Here is a 23,015-nt window from a genome sequence, read left to right as displayed (position 1 = left end):
AGATAAAGACTTTGTCCAAAAAAGAAGCATTTATACCTTTCCTCTCCTACCAGCCATTACAAGTCACCTAGTTTTTAATTTAGAGGTGGATTAAAGCTCTAGTCTCTTTGGGGGTGTGAGTTGGAATCCCACTGCTGCCAAATATCTCCAACTATCTCAGTGTTAAGAAGCAAAAAACACACATTTGCTGCAGAAGTAACAGGAGAATTTGTGCCATTCAGCCTCATAGCGTGATGTCATTTTCTCATGCTCATTTTTAGATGCTTGTGATCGAATCTATGATTCTTATGAGTGTGCCCTCCATAAAGGTAGCACAGATATAACGTGCCAAGTTTTCAGAGAATCGCATTAAATACAGGTCAGAAGAAGGCGACAAAGTGTCCGCTAGGCAGTTCAGCTATTTCAACGGTGTTCTCTGTTGTTTAGGTCCAGAATGACACCCGTTACAACCAGGAAACACACAGTGTCAGGCATCAAAAAGACTTCCCAAAACCCTGATCCTCTCCTTGATCCGGTGATGGCATCCAGACATTTCCTGCAACAAAGCCAGGATACGGTCTTCAACAACACGAGTGAAAGGCTAATTCCCAACCTTTGCAATCCTTTGCAAAGAAGGACCGCATGTGCTCAGTGTTAAATGCGCTGTTCATTATTATTATTAATAATAATAATCTATACATTATATAGTGCCTTTAAAGGTGGCTTTTCAAAGTGCTTTACAGAATGAAACCAATAAAGTTAAAAAATACACAAGATAAGCAGGATGAGAATACACAGTTAGAGGAGACAATAGATGGTGGTATTAAATACAGTAGGAACAGAGGGGTAAAGAATAGTTCATTAAAGGCTCTTCTAAAGAAGAGGGTTTTGAGTCTGGATTTGAAGGAGTTTAGAGAAGGTGACTCTCTGATATCCTTGGGAATAAAGATCCAGAGCTTTGGTGCAAAACAGGAGAAGGCCCTGTCACCCATAGAGTGTAGATGGACTGGGGGACAGATAGGAGACCAGAATTAGAAGAGCAAGGTTGTGAGGTGGGGAGTAGGGCGATAACCCAGACAGGTACTGTGGTGTCAAGCCATGGAGAGCCTTATAGGTGAGCATGAGGATTTTGAAGTTGACAGGAAGCCAGTGCAAGGAGTCCAGGACAGGAGTAATGTGATCACAGTCCAGTGCTAATTTCTTTCTTGGGGCTGCTGGTTCATTTTCAACTGTGGACTCTTAAGAAGTCCTTTATTTGACTTGATCAACACTAATCCCTAGAGGATTTTGAAAGGTTGAATCAAAATGATACATGACTCTGGTGGGACTCAAACCCACAACCTTTGAATGACTTCATTCTATCAAAGCCTAGAAGTCCAATGCGCTCTCCATTGCGCCACAGAGCCAACCAATACATCGCTATATAAAACAGCTACAGAAAGCTGTAACTCATGCTTCTCCCGTTGTCTTTAAATTAAGCTCCATAAATATTGACAATGAGCGGCCTGTTGTCTACGAATAGATACCACTGGGATTCACACCCAGGGTCTCCTGGTTTTTAGTGAGGCGGCTTAACCAGCTAAGCCATGGTGCCAAACCTGCTAAATGTTATCCACAACTTCAAACACCTGTGAGAAACGGGCAACTGCAGTGTTACGCCTGCTAGCTCAACAGATAATCCTTTTCGAAGTTTAAGGAGAGGATTTCTTTGTCAATTCAATTAAACATTTTAGAAATGCTGAACGATTGATGTGTTTCACGCGCAGAAATATTTTATCGTTACGTACTTTTTCTGTGCAGTTAGTTCTCCTTCAACTCCGCCCAACAACAGAGGTCGTTTTTAATACAGGAGTGTAGATTAAGCCGACTCAGGGACGCCAAATAATGTAGGGAAAACCGGTTCAGGGACGCCAAATATGTAATCATAGTGGCTCTCTGAAGGCACCAGTTCTGTAGGGTTTGGGCATTTACTGAGACAATTATTAATTGTAGCAGTAAATCACAAAGTTGATTCTTTTGATGGCTTTAGAATCCAACCATGCGACATAACTCAAACAACGCACACACACAGGTACTAATACACGAGGATACATTTATTAATACATAGAATATGCCTATAAACCTAACAGATCTTATCGAGAGGGTTATCAGAATACAAAAGGTATATATTCAATCAGTTACAAAGTGTTACACATATCAAGAGGACATACGTTCAGTATATCATTCATTTAGACCGTTTCGTAAAGTGAACTTGGTTACAACTTCTACATTAGATACTCAAAACAAGTACATAACTCTTAGGAATTAAATTGATATCAACTGGTTGGGATAACAATTGAATTCTCGAGCTGTAATGCATTGAAGTTGAATACTCATCCAATCTCTGGGGATTCAGATCTCCTGCGGGCACAAAGAAACAGTTGCAGGCTGTTGCTGTCCAATCCGCGCTCTCTGGCTCCATGCCAGGCTGTGATGTGCGGCTTGCGACGGTGCGCTGCTGATGCTCATTGTTGGCTTTAACTAGCAAAGTTTGTGCACAGGAGAAAAGATGACTGTGGGTCCCAGCAAGTCAGGAAGAGGACCGGTTCGTTCCTGATGAAGAGCTAGTTCTGAATAGTGATTCAGCTGTCCACAGTTCCGACCTGTTCACGAAGCCTGCTGCTGGTTACTCTCTGGCAACCTCCACTCTAGACTCTTAGAACAAAGGAAAGTTCTGGCACTCGGACACACTGGCCGTTCCGTGGTTGTCCGGGCTGAGTCTCAGGATGGTCAGGAGGCGCGCTGCGAGAATGTCCTGCCCTTGGGAGCCTTCTGCTCCTGGGCCGTCCTGCCCTGGAATTCTCCTTTGAATTCCCTTTAGAACAGTCCACAGAATCCTCTCCAGAATCCCTTCTGAATCTGAATCTGAATCTGAATCTCCCAGGCTCTCTGTGTTGCCTGTTTTTACCTGGAGGAACTTCAGCTCATTGATTGGCTGAAAGTTCCATGGGCATCAGAGTCCCACGTGGGTTACTCGGCCCTACCAGTCCCTGATTGGTTGATCAAGGTGAGATATGAGTCACTTAGTCCTGACACTTAGGAATGCAATCCAGATGTCCAACTCGCACTCCCTAGACAGATAGGCACCAATGGATGACCATTGATCATGATAGCCAGGCTTAGCTAAGTGCATCCCCCTTTGGGAGCTGTCTTTTATCAAAGGAACCCTAAATCAGCCTGCATGGTTTCTCTGTGGCTGCACCACAGAGATGAACAGAGAAATGAGGCCTCATTTGGGAAGCTCAGAAACCCTTAATTCTGCATTATTATTAAGCCTCGCCGCTACAGGAGTAAAGGCACATTGCACATCAGCAAAACATCCCGTACAGGTTTAGGGAGAGCGACATCAGTGATTGGAAGGTTGGAAGTTTCGGGTCACTTTTTTATTATAGATTCAAGCAGCCCTGAATACCTTTTCAAGAAACATTTCAGAATCCCAGTCACGTCCAGTATGATTGCTACACAGGTCTACAGTATACAATCAGAATACTGTTTGTGCATTATATAAAACACACCGCCCAAAGCATTTCTAAAACAGGAATTACATGTTTCTGAATGGCCCTCCTTTATAAATAAAATAAAAGGTCTGAAGCCTGCTCCAAAGAAGCACTATATTCAGAGCTGACAAAGATGTGATAGGAAACATCTCGGAAAACGAAGATGCAGTCATTTCCACGCGTCGCACAACAAGAGCTGAACCCACCCGACTTTCTCCAAAAGAGTAAGGTGTAAGGAGTGTGGCTGGGTGGTCTAAGTGCTGGGTTTGTGCTCCATTTTCTTCACTGGGTTAGGTTTGAATCTTGCCGCTGCTAAGTGTTGGTGGGTTAAGACCTTCCTTCTATTGCGACGTCAATGGGTAAAAGCTTTGCTTGGCAGTCTGTCGAGAGACTGAACTAGGTGTTTCAAGATAGTCCTTGTCAGCTTAACATCAAGGCATAAAAAAGCATCAGCAATGCTCTTTGGTCCCTTCAGCATTATGCAGGGAACAACATCTGCCGTGATCACTTTTGAGTCAGTGTGAATCGTAGTGTGCCGCAATTGTTTTTAAAATTGGTTCTGTAGTGTAAGAAAAACCGGCCGTTCAGGGACGCCAAATATGTAACTGTAGTGGCTCTCTGAAGGCACCAGTTCTGTAGGGTTTGGGCATTTACTGAGACAATTATTAATTGTAGCAGTAAATCACAAAGTTGATTCTTTTGATGGCTTTAGAGTCCAACCATGCGACATAACTCAAACAACGCACACACACAGGTGCTAATACACGAGGATACATTTATTAATACATAGAATATGCCTATAAACCTAACAGATCTTATCGAGAGGGTTATCAGAATACAAAAGGTATATATTCAATCAGTTACAAAGTGTTACACATATCAAGAGGACATACGTTCAGTATATCATTCATTTAGACCGTTTCGTAAAGTGAACTTGGTTACAACTTCTACATTAGATACTCAAAACAAGTACATAACTCTTAGGAATTAAATTGATATCAACTGGTTTGGATAACAATTGAATTCTCAAGCTGTAATGCAGTGAAGTTGAATACTCATCCAATTTCTGGGGATTCAGATCTCCTGCGGGCACAAAGAAACAGTTGCAGGCTGTTGCTGTCCAATCCGCGCTCTCTGGCTCGGTGCCAGGCTGTGCTGTGCGGCTTGTGACGGTGCACTGCTGATGCTCACTGTTGGCTTTAACTAGCAAAGTTTGTGCACAGGAGAAAAGATGACTGTGGGTCCCAGAAAGTCAGGAAGAGGACCGGTTCATTCCTGATGAAGAGCTAGTTCTGAATAGTGATTCAGCTGTCCACAGTTCCGACCTGTTCACGAGGCCTGCTGCTGGTTACTCTCTGGCAACCTCCACTCTAGACTCTAAGAACAAAGGAAAGTTCTGGCACTCGGACACACTGGCCGTTCCGTGGTTGTCCGGGCTGAGTCTCAGGATGGTCAGGAGGCACGCTGCGAGAATGTCCTGCCCTTGGGAGCCTTCTGCTCCTGGGCCGTCCTGCCCTGGAATTCTCCTTTGAATTCCCTTTAGAACAGTCCACAGAATCCTCTCCAGAATCTTACTGATCTCACTGAATCTCCCTGAATCTCTGTGTTGCCTGTTTTTACCTGGAGGAACTTCAGCTCGTTGATTGGCTGAAAGTTCCATGGGCATCAGAGTCCCACGTGGGTTACTCAGCCCTACCAGCCCCTGATTGGTTGATCAAGGTGAGATATGAGTCACTTACTCCTGACACTTAGGAATGCAGTCCAGATGTCCAACTGGCACTCCCTAGACAGATAGGCACCAATGGATGACCATTGATCATGATAGCCAGGCTTAGCTAAGTGCATCCTCCTTTGGGAGCTGTCCTTATCAGGAACCTTAAATCAGCCTGCATGAATAGTTTCTCTGTGGCTGCACCACAGAGATGAACAGAGAAATGGGGCCTCATTTGGGAAGGCTCAGAACACTTAATTCTTTCTTATTAATAAGCCTCGCCGCTACAGTAGGCATGGTGCATTTGTCTGTGAAACTTGAATGCTGTGCTTTTTCACGCAGAATCATTGGCAGGAGCAAAGCTTATTCAATCTTTGTGCACAGCGCTCTATCAGAAATACTTTGTCCAAGTTTTGAAGAGATTGTGGGATTCTCTGCACACGTTCACATCGCGTACCTCAAACAACACCACCATTCGATGGGAAATTGATTCTACTTCTTGCAGTTGTTCCTGTGGTTGCGATAGTTACAAAGTTGCACTTTCCTCCACCTTCTGCTATAGTATTCATTGGGTGAGCTTCATCAATTGGCTCAGAAAGGTCAACTGTGCTTTGGAAAAAATCAGCAGCAGTGTCTTTATTTTGTCGGTGAGTATGGCTGTCTTTTAAAGCACATGAAAAACACGAGTTTGTGGATTTCTCCAAATAGCAACGAATTCAGTTGTGCAGAGCTTTACTGCTTTCAGAGGGTCTTTTACCGACGTTGCTGTAGTAGAGAAGTGACATAATCACAAACGCAACCATTTGTGCTGGCTGTTTAACTAAGTATTAAGCTTTTTTAACTATCACATGATTTTAACTAATTTAACATCATCTCCAGAAGAGCACCTCGCACTGCTCACTGAGCTGATGTATGTGCCCATTTCTCAAAAAATTAAATATCATCTGAACTGATTTTTTTCTACTTTAAATGCTTTCCTACTCTTTTAATATTTCAGTTAAATCTTTTATTTTGAAGTACTTTCCATTGATATTAATCCTAGTCCCGATGAATGATTCTGGGACATGGTGCGTCTTGAATAATGTTCTTATAGGTTTCAGTTTGGAAAAGTGCGCTCTCCAGAAGCTACCGAAACCTCTAATGGTCACACAAAGCTTAATGCAATAGCAACGTTTGGGGTTGAAAAAGAATATAACTTGCTATGAATACGAACACTGTTCCAGGAGGCGTGTAAGGACTATTTTGGCTCAGATCACCAATTTACCTTACATTTCTACTCCATTAATATCGCTATTGAGTGCTAAAGGTAGGTCCTGGCAATACTTCTTGAGATCTTCTTTAGAAAAATTTAAAAATATATATTTCCAGTACTAAAAAAAAAGTAAAAAATACTGATTACGTGCAACTGATAAAATCTCTCTTCCAGGGACGTTGTAGCTACATGCAAATTACAATGGAAAACTTTATCAGCTTTAAAAGTTTCTTTTGCATTTATAAGACGATCAGCATGACACTCAAAACATACCTGTATTCAGTAAGCGGTGAGTCTGCTGGCTGAGCAAGTTGCCTCCTCTACACACAATAGCAGCCCCGACGCTAAGATAAATGAAAAGAAATTGCTTTTATTGGGCACTTTTCATATCCGATGAGCTTGACATCTCCCAAGGGCGATGGAGTTTTTTTGCGACACTTACAAGAGAAATCATGTAAGGGAAAAATGTATTTTTTTCATGGAGAAAACGTGCACCAGGAAATGTTTTGTTTTGAAGAAGTGATTTAACATGATACATGACCTAATTTACTAGAGTAAATGCTCACACTGCAAGGTCTGCTTTACTACAAGAGAGAAGTAGAGTGAAAGATGTCATAATTGCACTGCGTTGTTGAAGAAAACATCTTTTTCTTTGAATTCTAAATCAATCAGAATTTCAAAGTGACACACAAACCCTTTGTCTGTATTAAAGAGATGATATTTTAAAACTGATAAAAATGTAGAAAACACGTTTCTCACTTAGAAATTTAGGATGGGATTATTACTATTACTAGTAATTACTAGTTGCAGTGCTGAACTCACCATGGTGCAATTCAGTTACATGATTGGCCAGTGGTTTCATGGATAATGCGTCTGATTTTGCATCATGAGATTGGAGGTTCGATTTCTACCGGGTTCGTGTGTTTTTAAATCAGGCTACTCAGAAATAGATGTCCATTATGTGAATGAACCGCACCTGAAAGCAAACGTTGGTCGGGTTTCCTTCTTTCCAGCATGAAATAGCAAATCGTTACAAAAAGCACCAGCTAATGTCCAATAGCATTAGTCATTTTAATTAACATGAATATACTGTAAGGTCTTGGTACATGGGATTGGATTTCATCCACAATTTAAAAAAGGGCAAATTATATTTATAGGCTTCAGACACATTTTAATACAAAAGTGACCTAAAACTCTGTAACTTTCAGGTTAGTTTGAACCTGTAATGAAAAAGGGGCCTGAAACTTCCATTCTGTGATGTAACTGTCTCTAAAGTCGGACGTGATGTTTCACGGATGTGCAGTGTGCCTTTTCTCTTGTCATGTTCAAAATGACTTGCTGTGTAATTTCCTGAATGCGTGTCCTGTACTGCTCTGTTATTTCATTTAGATTATCTATGTGGTGTACAGATAAAACCAAACTGCAAGGTCTAATTCCTGGGTTCGGCACCAGCTGAACCTGAACATACATCATCCGATCTCAACATGATTTGAACACACAACCTTTTGATGTGGTATCAGATGCACTACCATCACACCACTCCCCATAAGTGCTTTTAATTCCCCCAAGGAGAAAAATATTTTTTTTTCATTCTCTCCTGTGAGAAGCGCCGCTCTTCCAACGAGGGTCTCTTCTTCCCAGAACACAGATTATTTTTCCTGTCCGGCTCTCACACAGAGAGCAGACACACTGTCTCCACTAATGTGTTTACTACATCTATAGATCTGACCCCCTTACAGCCCTGATATTCCTGGACAGGATCCCATATTGAGCAGTATTTCTCACGTTCTGAACTTACAGTGTGTACACAATATACTTTATACACAAAGTAAGTGTTTTCGTAACTCTTGGACGTTTTGTCAAAATGTTACTGGCATGCCAAAATTGCCCCCTCAACTGAACAGTCCCACCCCCCTCAGTTTTGGATAAAAGGTTTGGATAAAAAGTTTTTGAACACTTTCACTTACTTAACTTGAGCCGTAAAAAATAGTTGTACTTTGTCAATGGTCAGATAACTACACTAACCCCGAATTCACAGTTACTACATCAGACTGTTTGATGTGCAGGAGGGCTATCTGTCCAGGAACAGCACGTTACATAGTGTCTATGTTTTGGGGTGTCAACATTATTATGACCTTATTTGCTCAGGTGGACCAATGCCTTGCAGTAGTTTATCCTTATACTTACAATCGTTATATAACTAGGACTGTAGTTATAGAAGTTTGTACTTTCTGTTGGTTTTACAATGATTTCTTAATGATTCAGAACCTCATTACCGTTGATGTTGTTGCAAAAATGAACACATATGGTTGATGCTCCAGGCAAAAATAATCACGTGAGTTCTGATGAACGTGGAACTGTTCTTCATCACTAAATACCAGATTGCTTGTCGTTATCTTCTAACATGAAATACTAATCAGTGGCATGCCTGCGAGAATTCACTTGGATGGTTGCAATGGCTCCGTTTAAACCGAAATATCACTACCCCCCTCAGGATTTCAGACCCCCCCCCCCCCTACAGATCATTCCCCTGGCGCCAGTCCTGGGTATAATGGTGAACATAGCTGCCTTGCAAGCAGTGAATCTGGGTGTGATTCCCACCTGACCCATCAACAAACCTTTTCCAATGAGTCTTTGATCAATTTAAAAAAGTCTTGAAGCTGGTAGGCTAGGGAAGAAGCACTGTTTGAGTGCACTGAGGAAAATGTGCTACTGTGCTGTGCTGCTCCAGTAGCGCAATTGGTCAGGTTGTGGTGCTTTTATAGTGGAGTTATACCGAGGTTGTGAGCTCAATCATCACGTGGAGTAGGTTCCGTTTTCAGCTGCAGAAACGTGCTGTTGAATTTATGTCGGTTCTTGTGTTACTTTTTCCTCTCGATGGAGCTGTATTAATGCAGGCACACCTGCTTCCATGTCAAGTTATTTTATCGTTGCTTACAAACCAACACACTGCAGACACCTCTGATATTGTCACTGCTTGTGGGCCACGTGTTCCTGCTGTCAGCCTACCATGATCATACACCTATAGAAATATTACTGCTGTAGTACAGGAGCGAAGAAACAAAACGAAAGCACACCAAGTTTAAAAAGGTCAAAATGTGTCAAAGCCCTTCCTCGAGGAGAATGGGGTTCAAACCTACTTGTGCAGAGTATCATGTATTAAGAGGAGATTGCCTTAACCACTAGGCCACCTCCATACACACTTCAGCCCCCTCCGGACATGAGTTGCCTCTTTCCCCATACTCAAGGGTAATTTTCCTCTTCCACCTACAATTTCAACATTTACCTTGTGAGATGTCAAACCACAGAGCCTGTGCTGCGCTTCAGTGTTAGCTGTAGTGGACACCCCGTTGAACATAAAAAGCATATTGAGCTCCTTGGACATAAGCCATTTCTCGTCACTTGCCCAGCGAGCAGGCTCAGCGCACACTGAATGCAGGTGTCTCAGAGCAATTGAGATGTGTCCAAGTGGCTGTAAAAGGGATATTTGATGCCAGTGCCATGGCTTATTTCTCCGACGTCAGGCGTAGCGGCGTGCCGGTTGGAGTATTCTCGGTCGCATTTAATGGCAACGTCATGGCAACGTCAGCTCAAACCACCAAATGGAGATGGGCGTGCCGACAAGCTGACCCTGCTGATGCGGGATTAACACTAGGCTAAGAGAATGCTGTGGCTTAGTTGGTTAAAGTGCCTGCCTAGTAAACAGGAGATCCTGGGGTTGAGTCTCAGTGGTGCCTGTCTTGCCACACAGTTTATCATTTTGGAAAGCAACATGCTTCTACATTTAATTTAAAGGAAGTGTTCATTTAATTTTTGGAACAACTTGTTTTTAAAAAAATCCATACAAATTGCGAAAGATAAAATACTCATCTGTTTTGTCAGTGCAGAGGAATTACTGCCAGCTGGCAAGGAAACAAAAACGATTTTTTTGTCTTTAGCCAAAAACCTGTGAATGTAGAAAAAAGGTGATGTGCGTTAGTTTTTATGGCACGGTCAGTCTGCATATCCTTCAGTTAAACATAACGTTGGTAAATCAAAAGTCCCCAGAGACGCATTTCAAATTAATCGGACCTCAACACCGTCTCCCCTAAATGTGATGGGGTTTCTTTGGATGTCCTTAAGCATCCTGATAGTTGCAGAGATTTCAAACTTTTGGCTAAAGTCAAACTACAAGAAGTTAATAGTTGAGCGCCTAAGTCAATATCACTGGGAATGTGACTATGTAAACTTAAATAGTATTCAAAATATTGCAATTTTGTTGTAGTTTAAAAAGATATTTTAGCTGGGGATCCTCAAAAATGATGAGGGTAGAAAAGAGAACTATTCGACACCATCAGGAGTGCTTAACGTGTGATAAAAGTGTTTTTTAATCACAAAGTGAAAATAGTGAATTTGTCTTTCACTTAGATGTTCATCAAAAGCTCATTAAACAATGAAGGAGAGGCTCGTGTTCCAAATTCAATTCGTGTCTCATTATCTTGCTTTGATTTTTAAAATGTACACTGTTGACTATACACTCTTCCTAACACGATTAAAGAGCCAAGTTTAGTTCAGAGGTAAAGCATCTCATGCATCGTATGAAGCTCTGTTTTCTATCACCAGCGTCTCCACTCTGATTTCTTTTTAAGCGCGATATCTTTTCTGTGATTTCTTTCGTTTGAATGCCCTCATGTGTGAATTTCAGCACAACACATAAACTCGTTTGTCTGTTTTAAAGAGATGCAATTTTTAAAACAGACAAAATGAAAGACTTATTAACTAAATACACATAGAAAACGTGCACCTAATTGAGAAAATTTGGACTGGGGCGATGTATTATTGTAGCGGCGCAAGCTCACAGTGGTGCACTTGAGGAATGCGGTACAAGGGCCAGTGGTACATTGGATAACGCATCTGATTATGGATCAGGAGACTGTAGGATCGTAATGCTCTTAAACCCAGTACCATAACCGTAGTGTGTTCAGTCCTACACAACCTTTCTATTGACTGAATAAGCCTCCTGTTCCATCTCCATCTTCCTCCCACACATTACGGCTATTTCAGCACCGTTATTGTTGGACCACAGTCACAGATACGTAAGGGACACTATTCTGAAGAACCATCTTAAATAAATAACATGGCAAAAGGTAACAATAATGCTTTCTTAACGTAACCTTACATTTGGCCGTACAATACAATTTTCTGTACCCTCAAATAAAACAAAATCTTACTGCTTTCTCCTGAGAAACACAAGTGTAGTGTTAAATCACAATAAATAATACAACAAATATACTAAACTAACACCCAGATATGACAACACACAGCTATGACAGAACACATTGAAGACTTAAAAGCCCTTTAAATTTTTATTTCCTTAATTTCCATTCTCTTCCCTCCCCAGGATAACTGAAAACTAACTATAATAAAGACTGTATATGCATTACTTGTAATACAGCTACTAATAAAAATATACATGGAACTTAATTATTAATAAATAACACTTTTATTAGTAAATACGTGTAATGATAACATTCATTGTGAATATTTGTGGTGTCTGGAAAGCAATTTTAGTTAAATATAATAATAATTTTCAAGCAAGTGGTGCATAAGCTTGTTACTTAATGAGTACATTATTTCCATTACATTCAAGACAGTTCTAATGTGATCGATTGTTCTGCTTAGTCCGCTACTAAGTAGCTTAAAACCTATGAAGAGGTGGTTTAAGCTAGACTCCTAATGCAGTAACATCTAACGGGCAGCAGCTGTTATTTTAGGTTTGTTGCAATTGAGAACAGGTTTAGTACAGAGCTGCTGACAAATTTCAGTGGAGTTTATTGTATATGGGTTTATTGCAATTGACCCATTGTAGCTACCAATCAGCAGCAAGGAAAAACAAACTTCACTTGTGCCTTTTAAAAAAAGGGAAACAGAGTAGTAGTTTATGTGGTAATTTCAGGTACAATGTAAGAACTAAAGTTATCTACTCCCATAGTAATGCGTGGGGTCCTATAAATAGAAAAAAAAAATTGTAACCCGAAAACACAACAAACACAAAACAAGAAGTCTTCCAGGAACCTAGGTAAATCCCTGTAGTAGTCTAACAACTACAAAAAAAAAAAAAAAAAACAAATGCAACAACTTCAAAAGAAAAAGAACATTAAAAACAAATCTGTGGAACAACAAAAACACAGAGTCTAATGCGAGAGCTTTTTCAAGTCTTCAGTGCTCCTCTCGTCTCAGTAGACCTCTCTCATATATTTGTGTACAGGTCAGCTGGAGGTACACAGCTGATGGTAATTTAAGTAGGGAGCTGCGTCAGAATGCATGGGCTTCAAAGGAAAAAGTCAAGGTTTATTCCATGCTGAAAAGAGAAGGAAACACAATGTTTCAGCTGTGGAGCCTTATTTGATTGTGACTCGAAGTAAACCTTTACTTCTTCGTTTGATGTTAATTTATCTCCATCAGATACCTAATAATATCTAAACTTGACAGTTGCTTTCAGTAGCTAAAGACGCTGCTCCAGGTGAGGCTCGAACTCACAACCTCGGCATAACTTCGCTGTGCACTGCTGTATAAGTACCGCGCGCTGACCGATTGCGCCACTGGAGCTGTGCAAAGTGTGCTCCTCATACAGACTGACGCTGCAGAAACACAGGGTGAAAACGGTTTCGGTTGTGGATCCATTAACATGGGGAACACTGAAATAGCAAGGAGAATACAAGAAAAGAAACTGAAAGAATTGTGCTAACAGCAAAGGGGGACGGAGGGAGGTGGTCGGACAAGTAAATCAGCCTGGTAGATTGTTTGTAGCGACATTTTTGAGTCAATCGGCACACGGATTTCTCTTCATGTGCCTTAAACTGTGCAGTTTGTATTTTCGTTGTAGATAGGTTTCTTCAGACGTCCAGTAAAGTGACAATAATGGAGAACTAGCTGACGCACCCCGTCGTGAAGACCCTCTGTAAGGTGATTACACGTTTCATTTTCAAGTCGCCTCCTTTACACGCAATTGCTTCCCCGACACTGAGAGAACATGAGAAATGGCTTCAATTTTCAATGTGAAGCGCAGTTCAGGCTCGATGGCTTCACATCTCCAATCAATCAAATAAAATTGCAGTGAAGCGATCTAAATAAGACTCTGAAGTACTGGGAAAGATGATTATTTTGAGCGTGCCTCCCAGGGTCTGCTACGAGGCTGAAGTTGGCTTCTTATTCGCCAGCTTCTTATGCGTGTTTTTCGTCCCACCTTAAATGCTGCTGCTGTGATGTTATGTCGCCTTTCGCCTGTAGATGGGTCTCTTCGATCAGTACTAATCCGGCTGGAAAACTGTAGACATCTTCACTGAAAGGGAATATCCAAATAGCGACTGTCCAAACTATATTTTTGTATGAAATATATTTCAGAAAATCGCAAACCAATTTTAAAAACTCACCACAACACGGACTTACACTGGGAAAAGGTGATTGCACTTTCTGCTTATTTCTACGGCCTCCCCCCCGATTATGAAAATGTCTCACAGTTCTGTCACCGACGTGTGAAAGACAATGTAACAGACTATCAAAATCCTGAAGTAAAAGACATTTTAAGGCACCAGTTTTTTAAATATGACCCCCTGATCCTGGCATGTCAGAATACATTTCGAAAAAGTATGGCACGAATTGCACGAATTGCAATGGCACAAATTGTTGAGAATATCACTGACCTTGCCGATATTTGCAGGGGATCGAATGTTTTGCACATGTTGAACTACAACAAGTAAAAATTGAGCTCCTTAGTCAATATCCGAGAATGTCCAATAATGGCGAACATCAGTAGCTTCAAGGAAACTTAGACTCGCTTATGGCGTTTTATCTTCGAATGGAGGGTGGGAGAATTCAGTTATACTCTCGTTGCTCATTAGCTAAACTATTTTAAAAATATGACACAAATTTGTTCGAGAAACTTGTAATCGCCTTAAAGAGAGTCTTCTTGAAGATGTGCACCAGCTAGCTCTCCACTGTCAATTGACAGGACTTTAAAACTGTTCTCATACTGTACAACCAACATACAAATTACACATCTTAAGGAACATGGAGAGAAATCCGTGTACTAAATAACATAAAACTGTCGCTGCAAATTATCACCAAGCTGTTTTATGTGTCTGACCACCTCTTTCCTACTTTGCAGCGAGCACAAATCTTTCTGTTTCTTCATCGCTATTTTACTGTCTCTTTCCCCCATGTGGAGATGGATCCACAGCCGAAACTTTAGGTCAGTTCCTGTTACTCTGTCCGATTGAAAGAGCTGTATTAAAGGCACTCCCATCTCTGCAGGAAAGTTATTGCTGCTCTCAACACAATATACTGCAGCCAAATGTGATAGTGATACTGTCACTGCCTGTGGGCCACGTGTTCCTGCTGTCAGCCTATTATGTCATGTTCATCCACACCCAGAAACATTACTGCTGTAGCACAAGAGTTATATAATGTAGGCGCAGTCCATAAAGCATGAATCTCTTAATCTCAGAACTGTGGGTTCAGCCCCCACATTGGGTCCCTCTGTGTCAATTTGATCCCCCCAATCCTCCTAGCATGACCTGATGGCGTAACAGTGATACCCAGTATCCAGCGTAATTCAGCTTTCTTTCCACTTGATTCAGATTTTGATCTGAAATCATCGGCCGAACAAGAGTTTGTCTAAATCGAGGGAGATCTGCTCACAAGCAAGTATTAAACACTTCAGCATTTTCTGTTCGAATACCACACTTTGTCAAAACACTGCCGCTTCTTAAGCTAATAAGTAACAGTTTTTGAGCACGCATTGTATTGTTAATGCTTATATTAAAAAAGCATAAATTCACATAATGGAATTTGGACTGAACAAAGTAGTCCAGCCCCTTTACAACATTACATACCCACTGATTAAAGCTTAAAACTACAGCAGCAGGAGTAATAATAATGGCAACAACATGTTTGGAGTTCGGCATTTCATTTATCCTGCGGAAACATCGTATCGGAATGAACTGCCCGAGATAAAAGAGTAATTGCGGCTTCAGATCGTTTTTACAGAGCATTGCGTTGTTCCGTTCATGCTGACTACACGCTTTAAATTTGTCATTTACTGCAAGCGTTGCTTTTCCGGGTTTTTCTGAAATTCCTCGCATTTGAGCCAGCACTAAAACATTTCATTCCCGTCGCTGAATACATCGTGGAAACGGTATTTGCAACGGAATGCTGTCACACATGAAACCTTTTCGTTATTCGGTTCTGAAGTTTGAAAATGAAAATAAAACGGGGGTCACTTCATAGGTTTGAAAGAAGTCCAAGCAGCATAAAAACCCGCGAATTCTTACAAAGGCTGCACCTTTCTGCTGCTGCTTTTATAAATCAGCCTTAAACATTTGAATGCATACCTTACTGCTGCTAATCACATTCACCTGTTTACGAAGCTTTTTTCTGTCCGCTAAGCAGTTTCTCCGTTTCCCTCGTACTGTGATTGTCAGCGAGCACAACAAGACTGAAACAGTGTAAAGGCAGGTAAAAAAGACAGGGTAAAACGCCTGATTGTCGGGAGTGGGATTTGAACCCGTGCCTCTATTTGGAGAGCGAAACACAAAGCTTAAAAGACACGAATCTGTGAATTTGCTGTTTTAAACCACTCGACTATCCTGAAGAAATGGGTAGTGATTGCACCAGTCGCATCCGATTTTCCGTAATTTTAGGACGATTGATACGACTGGACGAACACAATTTGTGACGTTTAGCATGACATGGAAAACGGTACCGGAGCATTCGGGTCCGGACTACAAGACTCAGAAACAGTTTTTATCCCCCGCACTATCAAACTGTTAAACTCCCAGCCTCTCTCACTCTCACCTCACCTATCACCTATGATCTGAACCTCACAGTGCCTTCTTTCTTACCAAAAACCCAAACACACATTGAAAATCTATCTCTACCATACATGTCAAAAGCTCACTCCCCATCATTTCTATCCCTTTATTTCATTCTTTTGATGCATGTTTTTGCACATAACCTGTTACCTTTTTGTTGTTTTGCACACTGCCTGTTGATGTTTTTTGCACATCGGCTGTTGTCTCTGTCTCTGTGTTTTTTTCTTTGTACTACTTATGTCCGAGAGCTAGCTAAATAGCATTTCGTTATACCATATACCTGTATATGAGTATAATGACAATAAACTTGAATTTGAACTTGAACTTGACATAGTCTTGCAGGCAGTATATTATTTTATCGTTTACTCGTTTAAAAAAACACGGTCTTGTCGTTCCAAAGTCAGATTTTAAGTGCTTTCGAACGTTACTTCCAACCTGGACTGACAGCTCACCCGATCTGTTTGTGATCAGACCATGGAGTGGGGGGCTGTACCAAGCGCATGTTCCTTCCCAATGCTGTGGCGATCATTCAGAAGATGGGTGTGAAGAGAGACAAGCTTTGTCGACTGAAAAACAAAGCAGGATATGCACGAATACTAATTACTGGAGACAGTTATGTCCTCTTACTATTGAGACCCCTACATTGCGAGTTTTTTAAGACTTTGAAACTAAAGGAAAGCGGTGACAAATGAAACAGGCACGGGTGGGGCTTAAACCCACGCTCTTCGGTTTACGAGACCGACGCCTTACCACTTGGTCACCGCGCCTTCGAGTAAATGTGGGAATAATGTTGTTCAAATTATTTTTTTCTGAATCTGGTTTACATCGCCTGGAGGCAGCAACAACAATAAAAGAGATACTTGTCCTTAAACTCGGACGTGATGTTCTGCAGACGTGTGCATAATGTCCTGTTTTCTTACAGTGTAGACATTTTGCTGTTCACGCTCCGCATTCATCTGCTTTGTGCATTGTTAGTCCGCACCTGTAACATGTAATGTCAGCCGTCCCCTGTTCTTCTATTTCTGCGTCCTGCTGCTCGGCTTTTGTTTGTAAAGTTTGAGCGAGCACCCCGTTCAGTGTCACTTTGTCACTGTGGTCAGAAAGCATTCTTGATTCTGCTTGAGCTGCTTCATGAATTCTAGCGACTGTAAGAGCTCTTTTTAAAGTCAGCCCTTCCTCCTGCAGCAATTTATAGTCTCTGACGTGCACATTTTTCCACAAGTTGATCTCTTAACATGTCAGTTTCCAATACTCCAAAGTCACACGATTTATACTGTTAAATTAAACTGTTATTCAAATACTCTAACGTAAATAAACGTTAGTGTCTTCCGGTGTGTGAGTCAATTTCTCCCAAAAAAATATTTGTTAGTCTGTCGGGAGGCTGTGCAAGGTGTTAAGAAATAGAATTTCTAAAAGACAGGCTCCCTAAGCTTAACATCAAGGCTGTTCTCTACAGAAATGCTCTTTAAATTTGTTTTATTTTTAATGTATTTGATTAAAAGATTTTATTAAATGTGAAAAAAATCTGAATGTAAAAAAAGGTCAAAATGCTATTGAAAAAAATCAGTAATGTGAGGAAAGATGGATTGTGGGAGGCCCTTGACCCTCCATGTCATGCTGTATTTCTCTCTCATTCTAGGGGGAGTGGTGCCGTCGCTTCTGGATAAAGTCTGTCAGTGGTCATTCCAGACGGGTCAGGTATGACTGCTCTTCGGCACAAGAGACACGTGACTTGCGAGGATCCCGACAGAGTCATCTTGCTTTTAGAGCCCGGATAGCTCAATCGGTAGAGCATCAGACATTTAAGCTGAGGGCCCAGGGTTCAAGTTCCTGTTCGGGTGGATGTGGTGTTCATAAGTCTATCGTGAATGTCATTCTAAATAGTCTTTTATCTTTCACTCTTCTAGCTTTACTGTGGTTATTTTAAATGTCCATTACTTGTATTTACAGTAGTGTATTTAGTGTTTCATTTCACAAACCGAAAATGTTCAAGTAGATCTTGTCACTCTACTCCACTTAATTATCTAAATTAAATCACAGTAGAGTACAGAACACGCAGTAAGGAGCTCACACAGTGAGTACTCTTGAATACAACAAGAGGAAAGGCACACTGCACATCTGCAGAACATCACGTCCGAGTTTACAGTGACAGCAGAGGTTGGAAGCGAAGTAATTTTTTATTACTCGCTCGCTGAACAATCTCTCAAGAAACCTCGGTTGAGATTTAACGGGTGTCTAATAATCACGTTCAAAAAGGTGACGATAAGTTTTTTTTTAACTAGGTAGCCTTAATGGCATCACGGTGTGAGTAGATCTTAAAGCAGCTGCAGACAGAGTACCCGTAATGGCAACACATTTCTGCTTTGAGTTCGGCTTTTCTTATTTCTTCTGCAGAACCAGTGGTATCGGAATATACTGATCCGCATAAGAAGCGCTTTCGGGTTCTGATCATTTTTATTGAGCGCTGCTCTAAACTTTACATTTGCTCGGGGTAGTTTTCCCCATGAAAAAAAGACATATCCCTAATTACACGATTTCACTTTTTTTCTTATCAACGAGTAGAAAGAAATAAAATATATACTTCATTATAAGTACCACAGGCAAGATGGCGTTGCATTCAGGTCGCAGTTACCCCTGGAGACGTTTGTTAAAATCTCACTTCTAATAAAGAGGTCTTTCTCGTTAGAGTAGAAACGATAGAAGCCTTAAGCGGGAAAAGATCACAACATCTCGCATTTCACGTGTTTAATGTTAACTGTCTCAGTGGTTGCCTCGGTGATTGATGGCTCTTCTCCCTCGCAGGTTGACGGCAAACGTCTTCAGAGAGGGAGTTCCCATGCACGGCTTTTCTTTATCAAGAGCTGAGACAACAGAGACAGACTTCCAACTGACATGAATTACTTCTTGAGCGTTTATGACCGTCTTTAAAAGCTGAGAGCAGGTGAAAAAGTCTTTGGAAATGAGGAAATGACTGCCGACAGTAAACAGAGCTGACGCTCAGCTGCAGACAAGCGCTCCTCGTTAGTATAGTGCTGAGTACCCCTGCTTGTTGCGCGGGAGACTGGGGTACGTTTCTGTGACAGGTCGCTGGTTTAATTTTTTAAAAACCTGAGTTCACTTAAAAAGTGTGTACTGTGTCCTACGTTTCGGACTTGTTACTGCGGTAGAATATGGAGATCATCTCCAGCTTTGAGCTCAACTGCAACAAGAAGTCATGCTAAATGTAGTCCAGTGAGTAGACATCGCGAGACAACAGAACGAGAGCGTAGAAGGAACTAGGAGTATACGGCACTCTGCACAGTGTACGAAGTAAATTATTTTGCAGTAATTAATTTACACGTGTATAATAAATATAGTAAATATAATAAATTAATTACTGCGAAAATAATTTACTTCGTACACTGTGCAGAGTGCCGTATACTCCTAGTTGCGGCACACACGATACTTACAGTAAAAAGCCTCAGGCACTGTGTTAGATGTGTTTTCGACGTTATATATGCGTTTATTAATGTCGTCGATTTTACGGTTGCAATTCGACGTTGATTATACGTCGAGGCGACTTATATATACGTATAGCCGTATTTTCGCCGTGAATATACGTATATTCGACGAATCAATGCCCACTGCTTGGCATACAAGGGTTTTGCTGAGGGGGTCTCGCTACCTGCCTGAAAAAAAACAGTAAAATGTTTGAGTGCCTATAGAGTTTCTATTTTTATTTTCTTGAGAAAAGTTGCTACCATTTCCTGGACACCCCGTCCCCATCAGTGCGCGGTGCCCGGGGAACAATCTGTAGGGGGGCGTCTGAAATTCTGAGGGGGGGTGATATTTCGGTTGAAACGGAGCTGTACGGTGCAGCTACCCAAATGAAATCTCGCAGCTATGCCATTGATTAGTGCTTCATGATAGAAGATAACGACTAGCAATCTGCTATTTGCGATGAAGTTCAGTTTCACATTTTTCGTCACTCTCACGGTTTGTATTGCCTGGAGCGAAAAGTACCATAAGCGTTCATTTTTGCAGCTACATGGACGTTCTGAATCGTTAAGAAAAAAATGTTGTAAAACCAACAGAAATCACAGACTGCTATAACTAGTCCTAGTTATATAACGATTTTAAGTATAATGATAAACTACTGCAAGGAATCGGTCCACCTGAGCAAACAGGATCGTAATGTTGACACTCAATAACGACAGTGATATGTGCAGTTCCTGGACGGATAGCCCTCCTGCCCATCAAACAGACTGAGTGACTGTTCGTGTCATTTAGTGTTGTCTGACCATTGACAAAGTACAACTATTTTTTTAGGGCGCAAATTAAGTTAGGTAAATCTTTTTGCCCAAACTGAAGGGGCGACATTCCTCCCTCCCCCCGTGATGCCAGGCCTGTCCCCATCCTATTCCATAATGTCATTATATATAATACCATACAACAGTGACCGATCCTTACTAACTGCATGCGTTAAAATTGCACATCAGCTCATAGCAGGGGGCACATAGCCGCGATGTATTATCAATGTTAAATTTCAACCATAATATCGACGACATTAATAAACGCATACGTTGAGAAAATATCGAACCCAGCATATTTTCCGGTTATATACCACAATGCATTGCTAGTATTCGTTGGTCACCATTTTGGACACGTTTTTCAAATGTAGAAGTATATCTGCAAATATCTCAGCAATCCTCTTTTGACGAGTAAGTATGAACAATAATAATACTATCTGAATACATACAGATCTTTCTTAATATTATTTTGATTAAAATAGTACGTGAATAAGCAAAAAAATGGCACATAAAATAGTGTGAATGGGGAAGATGACACAAAATCGTTTTGCCGTTTCTCTTATTCTTATTCTATGTTGTACTTTCAAACTCTGGGTACTCTTTAATTAGGACAGACTTTATTGCTCAACTGCTATGATGCAAGCCAAATTTTATACATTTATTTCAGCTTTGAGCTTAGTAAACCGTTCATTTTTTAGATTATACTAAAGAAGATATTAATCATCATTTATTTGGGAAGTAATATTATATAATTTTCTCCTAGCTGCGGTGCTGAAGTCCCACCCTACATCGACAGAAAAAGAAATAAAGGAGCACGCAATGTGTTACTTGAAGAATGCATATGCAAGGCAGGGGGCCAGGAGATCTGGACTCTGAAAATAATAGGTTTTTGGTTCTAACTGTTAGGACAATTAGACAGGGTTTGCAAATAGTGGACAAAAATCGTCTTAACTTCCATTGTAATATTTTTTTTCTTGGAAATATAGAAGTTGTACATTTTAAAATGTATATTTGAATCAAAATGTGGTGTTGAGTTAGTGTGTTAATGTAATTAGTTTTGTGTTTGTCATTACTATACTGTATATTGCCATGTTACCAGAATTTGTAGCTGAAGTTTAAGACTAGTTGTGTTTTTTATGATTATTGCCCATATGTTGATTGTTGATTGATTGTATACAATGTATAATTTGAAATACGTATGTTTTAGGTGTGAATGTGTATTTTCAGAATAAATTTCTAAACCTAATCATTGGCTTGGTTTACTTGTTTCTACACCTATAAAATCTATCTTTGATGTATAATAGACCTCTAATGTTATCCGTATAATAGACCTCTAACCATATACGTATAATAGACGTTTAAAGTTATCCGTATAATAGACCTCTAACCATATACGTATTGTAACGCAACGGGGGCTCAGGCGGGCCCGACTGGAGGCTCGAACCCGGGACTTCCGCGTCTCTCTGCAGCGACCTAGCCCCGTGAGCTAAAGAGAGATTTCTCTACAGCCCAGTAGCTCTGGTCCTGCTATCACAGGGAAGGGCGGTGACGTCACCCGCTCTGGTACGCCGGCTCTTACACACAGTGCTTGTCGGCCGTAAGCGTTAATAATAGACGTCTAAAGTTATACGTATAATAGACCTCTAAAGTTATCCGGAACTCCAACCATATATGTATAATAGTCCTCTAAATTTATCCGTATAATAGAACTCCAACCATTTATGTATAATGAACGTCTAAACATAGACGTATAATTGACGTATAACTTTAGACGTATATTAGAATTTCATTCTAGACGAATTGTAGACCACATTTAGACGTCTAAGGTATGCGTTTAATAGACGTATATTATACGCATGGAATAAACCTATTACTTGTTCCTATTATACGTCTTTTGCCCACTGGGAAGAGAGAATAAGTGTGAGCGCGGTGACTAGGTTTTTATACTGGCAGGATCTGCTACCACACACCTGGTCACATTACCGCTCAATCAACACAATCAATTACACACAGAGACCCGGATTGTTCTCAGCGTCTAATTAGAACCTGCTTCCAGTCTGAGGCGGGACTCCGTGAAGCCGCCTGAACACTTTCCCGTGTGTATCTGAGCTCAGCAGAGGAGTTCCACGCAATTTAGACAGAATTAAATCACCCACACGTGTAGATTTGGCTCAGATGAATTTATTGTTCAATTAGTTTCTAATTTCCGAGGACAGTGTGTTAAACTCGCTGCCAGACAGAGTACGGAACATGCGACACGTCCGTCCACACTTTCATTTATCGAGGGGGGTGTTCTATCAACATGTACCGCAATGAAAATAATTTTACTATTTTTCACGTGTAATTTCATGTCACATTAAAATGTGTAATACAAGCATTTCTTTGCTTCCCAGTAAA

General features: G+C 40.9%; 1 long non-coding RNA gene and 3 other non-coding genes across 4 annotated transcripts in view; all 4 read right to left on the bottom strand.

Moving 5' to 3' along the window:
* LOC148670341 (uncharacterized) overlaps nucleotides 1-23,015 on the bottom strand; it is a 112,386-nt gene that overhangs the window by 15,613 nt on the left and 73,758 nt on the right. The window lies entirely within an intron of this gene.
* trnar-ucu (transfer RNA arginine (anticodon UCU)) lies at nucleotides 1,293-1,385 on the bottom strand. The gene is made up of 2 exons: nucleotides 1,349-1,385; nucleotides 1,293-1,328 (listed from the first exon to the last, which is right to left on the bottom strand). It is a non-coding gene; the product is annotated as a tRNA-Arg (tRNA).
* trnai-uau (transfer RNA isoleucine (anticodon UAU)) lies at nucleotides 12,973-13,066 on the bottom strand. The gene is made up of 2 exons: nucleotides 13,029-13,066; nucleotides 12,973-13,008 (listed from the first exon to the last, which is right to left on the bottom strand). It is a non-coding gene; the product is annotated as a tRNA-Ile (tRNA).
* trnat-cgu (transfer RNA threonine (anticodon CGU)) lies at nucleotides 17,025-17,096 on the bottom strand. Its single transcript has one exon. It is a non-coding gene; the product is annotated as a tRNA-Thr (tRNA).

The sequence above is a fragment of the Lepisosteus platostomus genome, chromosome 5, assembly GCF_059453375.1.
Source record: "Lepisosteus platostomus isolate fLepPlt1 chromosome 5, fLepPlt1.hap1, whole genome shotgun sequence".
Lineage (NCBI taxonomy): Eukaryota > Metazoa > Chordata > Actinopteri > Semionotiformes > Lepisosteidae > Lepisosteus > Lepisosteus platostomus.
This window is presented reverse-complemented; position numbering and strand designations above follow the sequence as displayed.